At 37.2% G+C, this 8,324-nt stretch overlaps 1 pseudogene; it reads right to left on the bottom strand.

The window, feature by feature from the left end:
• Positions 1 to 6,962: 6,962 nt before the first annotated feature.
• LOC149153938 (putative purine permease 11 pseudogene) lies at positions 6,963 to 8,006 on the bottom strand (annotated as a pseudogene).
• Positions 8,007 to 8,324: the final 318 nt, after the last annotated feature.

Here is an 8,324-nt window from a genome sequence, read left to right as displayed (position 1 = left end):
AGTCACAAGGAAGGTAACATGTCACCTCCCCATTGGTTATATATACACCCTCATTGCATGAGAAAAGGACTTTTTTTCCTTGGCTCCTCCTGCAAGGCATTAGAGAGACAAGCTAGTTCTTTTGTGGAGCAAGGAGCGGCTCTAACGGTCCACTATTGGAGCTAGTGGTGTTCACTGTATACATGTGTCTTGGAAATTTTACTTAATATCAGAAGCCTCATGGCCATCACGTGCTTCATGCATGGATTATGAATATCTGTAAGACCATTCTGTGGATGTTTGTAATTCATGTTTGCTTTCATCTATGCTAATGTAGTTGAACTATTTTGGTACTTATCATATTGGGAATGTGTTGTAATGGTTGTTATTTATGTCACGTCCTTGTGGACTATTCCACTGGATATTAGGCCTATCTTTCTTGTTGACTGGTTGTAATGACCGTTGCATATTTGTGGACTATTCCACTGGATGTTAAACAAATCCTTCTTGGTTGTGTATGCCTCTACTAGGATGGTACTATTACCTCTCCCTTAGAGGATCACTTTATTTTCTCCCTCTGCAATAGAAAAACCATGACACACATACAACCGAATGCTCACCGGACACACTCACTTGCTTTTTGAAGTCACATTTGCATTCCTCTCTCTTGAAGATAGTTAGAGCCAACGAAAATGTATAAGAATATATAGAAATCAGGTCGATACTCTGGATGGGTCTCCTATTCCAAACTATGTCAGGTCTAATTGGGACTTCACATCGGGTGGCCCCCCTTGGTTGAAAAATTTCTAGCACCGTCAACAAGAAAATAATCCCAATCTAGTCTATCATATGCCTTGGAGAGATCCAGTTTAATCAACATGCCATCCTTTTTAAGTTTCCTTAGGGAATGACTAACTTCATGAGATGTAACAATCCTATCCATAATTTGATGGCCTTCAACAAAACTCTTTTGCTCTAGGGAGATAATCTGGTTGAGTAGGGGCTTAAGATGATTGACAATCATAGAGGAAATGATTTTATCAACTACATTACATAAAGAAATGTGCCAGAAGTCACTAGAGTCAGCAAATTTTCTGTTCTTTGGGATTAAAGTGAGAAAAATAGCATTAATACCAAACCATAACTAATTAAGTCTTCGAGACTTCTCGACTAACGCATGCACTTTTTCTCTAACAAAATGCTAACAAGATTTTAAAAAATCTAAAGTGAAACCATCACGACCAAGTGCCTTATTGTTGGGCATAGCCTTCACTACCTCCTCAATGTTAAAGATTGAGATATCCCACATTAAGGCATCATTCTGATCTGAATTTATGATCTTGGGAATATGAGTTGTGATGTGGCTAATATCTTAGCTTATATTTGGACTAGACTCAGTGAGAATATCCTGATAATATGAAACTAATTCATCCTCTAGCTCCTCATGTTGAAGGAGTCTTTGACCTCCCATTGATGTGAGGGAAAAATATTGGTTATGATGATGATTCTTAATCATTGTCTTGTGGAAGAATTCAGAGGCTTGTTCCTCCTCCCTTAGCCATTGGATTCACTATTTTTGTCTCCACAAAGTTTCCTCTTACTTACATCTATGTTCCAATCTATGAACTAATTGCCCCTCTTCCAAGGTCAAGTCGTTAGAGTGGTCGTCCTGAATGATTTTTTGTTATTTCTCTTATATGTGTGCATCCAGAGCCTTTTTATAAGAGAAAACATGTCCAAACTCTTACTTGTTCCAATCATTTGCTTTGGCTTTGAATTCCTTTAACTTCAACTAGAAAGTGTGCATTTGATTCCTCCCCTGAGTATTCATCTCTTTCCACCAAATTTCTGCTTTAGATAGGAAGTAAATACTTTGAAACCAAAATATCTTGAATCTTAAAGGATGATTTCTCAGAGTTTCTTTCAAATCCACTTCCAATCTAATGGGCTAGCGTTATGAGCCTAAGCAAGGAAGAATGGTCACTTCTACAAATATATCTCACCCCAAAATATGTTCATAAAGCAGAAATTGATCCAGTCGACTAACTACCTAGTGGCATCCTCCTCTACTATTGTTCCAAGTAAAATTTTCATTATTGGTATCCACATCCATGACCCTTAGAGCTTGGAGGAGCTCCATGAAGATATGTGCTTCTGAATTTGATAAAAAAATCTGCCCTTTTTTTCTTCCATATTTTTAATGAGGTTAAAGTCACCTCCTACAATCCAAGGTTCCTCACTATGAAAGGTTTTGATTGCTTGAAGATAAGACAAAAAGGTAGTTTTTTTAGCTAGAATTAGTGGTCCATAGAATGCTATAAGGTAGATTGTATCCTTCTCCCCCAAGTATTGGAATCTTCCAGATAAAATCCATGGACATGTTATCTAGTCATAGAATATGATATCCTTTGGGTTCCAAGTTATTGCTAGCCCTCTTTAGCATCTAGGGCCATCGAAACATAGCCTTTCCTGCATTGATCCAAAATATCAATTAATTTCTCACTAAATACTTTTTTTTCTTCTAAATATAATTATCTTAGGCTTTTCTCTTGATATCCTATCATGAAGGTGCATTTGTTTACCTCTATTGTTGAGGCCTTGTATATTCCAAGTGATAATTTTCTTTGAGGAAGGGGTTGAGAGGGGGGGAATACCTCGGAATATGTACCACCTTATCTGAATTGATGATGAGCTCCCCTATATTCTGAATGGCCTCGTTGATCATATTCTTTCCCTTCTTATTATGCTCCATGATTATCTTCCCTTTACCTTTTAATGTCTGGGAAGAACCTTCCATTCCTAGTTGGTCGATCTATTCTCCCCCTCATATTCTTATCGATTCTTCCACCATTTGAGATATAGTTGATGATATCAAAGATTTTTCTCCATTGAGATGTCTTTTGAATCTGCTCTAGCCCATGTCTTAATGATCTCAATCATTGTATGTTAATCCTCACTTACAGTTTCTTGGTTATCTTCCATAGCCAAATCTGTATCTGAGATCATATCTTTAATCTCTGGTATTTCTGATGGGGCTTCAAGAGATTTTCTTTTAGGAGTGGGTTTCGCCTTGGATGTGTTGTCTAACTACTAAACTTCCATGATGTTCTCTAGCAAAATGATGTTCTCTTATGAATCCATCAGTTTCAAAAATTGATTTTCCACTGGAATTTCCTTTGTGGCCAATTGAGTTAGCTATGGCGGCTGCTCCACTTGTGATTTGGAGTTTTTTTCCTTTTTTATTGAAAACATCATGAAACCATTCTAGATACGCTCACATAGCATTCTCTTGTATGCTTACACTATTGGGAAATTTTTAATTATATGGTCATATTCATGGCATCGCCAAAACATGAAGGGCATATTCTCATAATCTAGCGACTGAGTCCAAATCTCATCATGATACTCAATTTCAATTGATTTAGGAAGTGACATGGAAATATTCATACACACACAAATCATCTCATATGGGGAATAATGATGCCTCTTATTAACTTCAAAGATTTTTTCAAAGACATTGATGGAGTTTCCAATGCCCTTGAGAATATCTGGGTCCCAAAAATATTCTAGTAATAAGAACAACTGGACCCAAACTAGGGTTGCAAGAAATTGTTCTTTCTCAGGATTATAACACTCTTCCCAAAACTGCATAAATAGACTAGTGTTATTAAAGAAACATAAATCATTTTCAAAGACCCTCTTATTGTCTTCCATATTAGAAAAGATAATTGTAAAATAATATTTGGCTATTAAGTAAAGGTCTATTTGGCCCTTAGGTTGTCGCTTTGCCTAAATCCTTTTCACTAGATCTTTATCCCTCGGCTAAATGCCCATGAATACGCAAATCAAGGCATGGTCCTTCATATACCAACGTGATTCTTCCAATTTGTTATTTTGCACCAAAAACATAGGTTTTGCCATTTCCTTTGGTGAATACCTCCCTTTGAAGCGAGATTACCATTGAGCTCCAAGTATGAGATTTTAATTTTTGCTGCTATTACTAGCAAAAGATTTGGCCTCCCCTATCGTAGGCTGGTGGTTACTAATAACAACATTTTGATAGAAGGGGATCATACCCCTCCCCACATAACCACTCATGTAACCAATCAAAATAGCCCAGAATAATAATTATCAGCATTGTAATCTTGAGGATCCAAGTTCAAGTGCCCAACACAGAGTATTCAAAAATTTCCTAAAAACCCTAACCCTAGCATAGGCTCACTCCTTGCTGAAATAATTTGAACTTATAGTTTTATTATTATTATTATAAAAATAATTCGTATATAAGTTAAACATATATACATTTAAAAAAAATGGAACATGATTATTAATCATGGAGATTTACCTCCAATTTACCATGGAGATTCCTAACCCGTAGATATGTTTTGTTATGACACTATGGGCCAATACCATGCCTCATCAATACCACATGCGTAAAAAATCATAACTCACTTCATATAACACTTGTTCATATGACATTTTTTTAATTAATCAATTTAATTAAAAGAGAAAAAAACACATAACTACTTTGGAGATAAATCTCAACCGTTCATTAGAATAATTAAATCTTTACCATCTACCAAATAATTATTAATTATTAAATTACAACTCTAAAAACCCCATTCCAAAATAAACATATATATTGACTTAAATATAAAATTTAAAATCTCATAAAAAAAAATAAAAATATTTAATTTTCTTTTTTTTCAAAATTTTACTTAATTTTTTAGTTGATGATATATTGTTGATCTAAGTGACTTATATATTATTATATTATTTTATTTTAATTTTAATTTTAATGTTATTAATATAATTTATTATATAACACAAATATAATAATTTATAAAAGTTATAAAAATACAAATAAGAATTTTGGTTAAGTAATTTTCATTTTAAATATTTATAATTATATGCAATTTATTTAATTAATAAAATAAGATACTAATTCATCAACATTTTAATTATAATAATTAATATTTTGTTTAAGGGCAGCAAGAGTCATAGGGGTTATAATTAATATTTTGTTTAGGGGCAGCAAGAGCCATAGGGTTATTCTTAATCTTGAAGAAAAACCTAAAATGGATTACAGATGGGGTCTAGGAAAACTCATAAACAATTCAGCATAGTCTTATGAGTTTTTGCAAGCTCTAATTCTAGTCAGAGAAGAAAAAATAAAAGACTTGGTGGTGTTGGAAACTCTTTGATAGTGATACGTCATCTTTTTTAAAAAAACACTAAAGATGACAAATTGCCTAATATAATTAATCCAATTCAAGCTATGAAACCAACCTTCTCAAGCATGAGGTTCTTTCATGTGTCATGATCAAACAAATTGCCTAATATAATTAATCCAATTCAAGCTATGAAACCAACCTTCTCAAGCATGAGGTTCTTTCATGTGTCATGATCAAACAACCCTGCAATAAATCAACTTGCAAAAATAGAGGTAAATTTGAATGAAGGGATATTACAACTTGCAAAAGTAGAGGTAAATTTGGATAAAGGGATGTTGCAACTTGCAAAAGTAGAGGTAAATTTGGATGAAGGGGTTCTGGTCAGGAATTGTACTCCCTTCAATTTTATCATTCCTTAGTCAATGGATGAGAAACTTCATCGAAATTTGATTTGGGATTGGAGTATAAGGACTAATGCGCCCCCTTCGTCAAAAGTTAACTATGTTCTAAGGCCAATTCCATTCGATATAAATGAAATTCATAGCAAATTTGTGGAGATATGTAAGAGTCAGATTGCTTGGTGGCTTCTGCTGCCACCCAGTCCCCCCAACAGGTGCTCACATATCATCGCTATTAGGGGCGAAGGATTTGTATTAATGGGAGATGAAAGTGGATTGATGAATACAACATATATGGGAATCAAGGTTGAGTCGATGGCCTTCAGTGGGTTTAATAGGTTGGTCTCACAGGATTTTTTTTCTTGTTTGGACTAGAGAGGCTGGAGAGGGAGTGCTAGTGCTAGTGCGAAGAATGGATGAACCCCTTCGCGCTACCTCCTCCCTTGGCCTCTCAAGCTCAAGCCATTGGAAGGATGCACGTTGGCACAGTTATCTTCATAATGGTGTAGCTTCTCCCCTAAAGTGATGCAATTCCCAATGAGAACCACCAGTGGAGGGCAACATGTATTCAATTCTACTATGTTAATTTCATATCGGAGTTGCCTTCATTCATGATGACGATATGTTGCTGACATGGAATGATGTTTCAGTTTTAGAATTTCTCCTTCTTGGTGACTTTTTGGCTAGCTTTGTCATAATTTTGTGCTGGGGTTTCTAAGAAAGTTTCTATACTTGGGTTAGCCCTTTGTGGAGATTTTGCCTTCATTAGGGTTGAGCGTATCTCTATTTTTCTTCTTTGTAGTGTTGACAAAAGGCTCACCGAGTGACTAGCCTTTCTCTCCCTTTGGGGGCCTCCTAGTGATATTGTTCTAGCTATGGATACTTGAGATCAAGGAGATTGGAGTGACTATCTGGTTTGAGTGCATCTCTAATTTTTTTTTGTAGTGTTGACAAAAAGCTCAGTGAGTAACTAGTCTTTCTCTTTCTTTGGGGGCTTCGTAGTGATATTGTTCTAGCTATTGATACTTGAGATGAAGGAGATTGAAGTGACTACTTGGTTATGGAAACTTTGGAGCAGTGTTTAGACAAGGTCGAGACCAACCAAGTGTTGTTGTGTGCAAAATTGAATCAAGTTTCAAAAGTTCCATGAATGCTTTGGAGAAGATCATGGAAGATTGGTTCAAGCAAGAAAGAATGGCTGATGGGCTAGATGCCCTCGAGCAGCAGCTACTAGAGGATTTGCGAGTATCCTTATATTAACTCATTTCTTCCAATTCATTTGAAAAAAGCAATAGTAATAACACTATGTTGGTTTTGAATGAGAACAACTATGATGTCTACTTAAGAGAAATTGTCAACAACATTATTTTATTTTAGGAAAAAAAACACAAAACAAAAGCTACTGCAGTTTCTAACCAGAAGCGGCGCCCTTGGAGTCCTTGTATCCACCAAAAACATAGGAAATAAATCCCCAGAGCCCCAAGAGCATGGCCACTATCTTCACCGCGTCCAGTTTCTCTTCGAACAAAAACGCGGCGAGAATGGGAACAACAGGCAGCGTCACGGCACTCACCGCATTAGAAAACAATGAAGAAACCAAGAAAATGAGGCCAAACATCCCCATGGAAAATGTTTGCGCTGCTACAGCGCACCACACCAGAGTCATGCAGTACGTCATTTTCCCTGACCTGAAACGCTGGGACTCGTACACCAGGTGTCGGAAATCTCCGCTGCTCAACAGCCCCACAGTACAAATCAACGCTGCAACCATGTAAACCAGTGCCTGCGATATCAGAACCACGCTAAAATTTTCCCTCCCTGCAACCCTTCGGAACAGGAGCTGCAGCAGGGTGAGCAGCAGTCCATAGAAGGCAGAGGCAAGAAGAGTGCACACAAATCCCAGAATGAATTGATGTCTGTTTACTCCCACTGGTCTTTCGCTCTTGGATTGGATTCCAAGAAGAACAGCGCTGAAGGTAAGCAGCACAATCGAATTGAAAACACAGGGGCTTATCCTGTGCTTCAGTAAAATGAAAGAGAACAGGGCATTGAAAGCCAACACTGTGGCGCAGAGAAGAGAAAAAGTGGAGACGGGAAGAAAAGAAATCCCAAAGGAGTAAAGCATGGCGTTTCCGGCTGATATTGCACCCAGAGTTCCACAGGCCACAACATATTTGGGGCTAATAAATGTCTGCAACGATGATTTTCTTTGGGGGTTCAGCAATATTGGCAGAAGAAGCACCGGCCATCCAATGGACAGCAACAACGACCTGAGCCAACGGCTATGTCCGCCCTCTGTGAAGTAAAACCTGCTCAAAAGCGTCGAGGCAGATTGCCCCACCACAAGAGCTATAACGCTTATGCCCACCAGCAACCAGTGCCTCTTCCCCTTTCTGACGCCATTGATATTGATATTGACCTCTGTTCTTCCTTCCTCCTCACGCGAATCTTCCATCCTACAAGCGAAATCGCCTGAAACAAAATCTATCTTATAAATGAAAATTTTCTGACTGTTTCACAAAGTTAGCAGACACTGCATGTTACTGTCCTAGTTCGTAATTAACTGAGACCTTCTATTTTGAATGACTGTATTGCATTTAAATCCAAGTCCCTAAACTAACGCCCATGCTACTGTGAACCCATTACGTGCATGGCTGATCTGTTTAATGACAGGCATATATATATGCACTGGCATATATGCCCGTGTGCCTCTCACATGGTATATATGCCCGCCTTTAGCCTGGTATATATGCCCATCTTTAACTGCATTGAC

The sequence above is a fragment of the Pinus tabuliformis genome, chromosome 9 (genome assembly GCF_031772625.1).
Source record: "Pinus tabuliformis cultivar Carrire ecotype Pingquan chromosome 9, CPIR1, whole genome shotgun sequence".
Taxonomy (NCBI): domain Eukaryota; kingdom Viridiplantae; phylum Streptophyta; class Pinopsida; order Pinales; family Pinaceae; genus Pinus; species Pinus tabuliformis.
The sequence above is the reverse complement of the archived record's forward strand: the minus strand, read 5'-3'. Positions and strand labels throughout refer to the sequence as shown.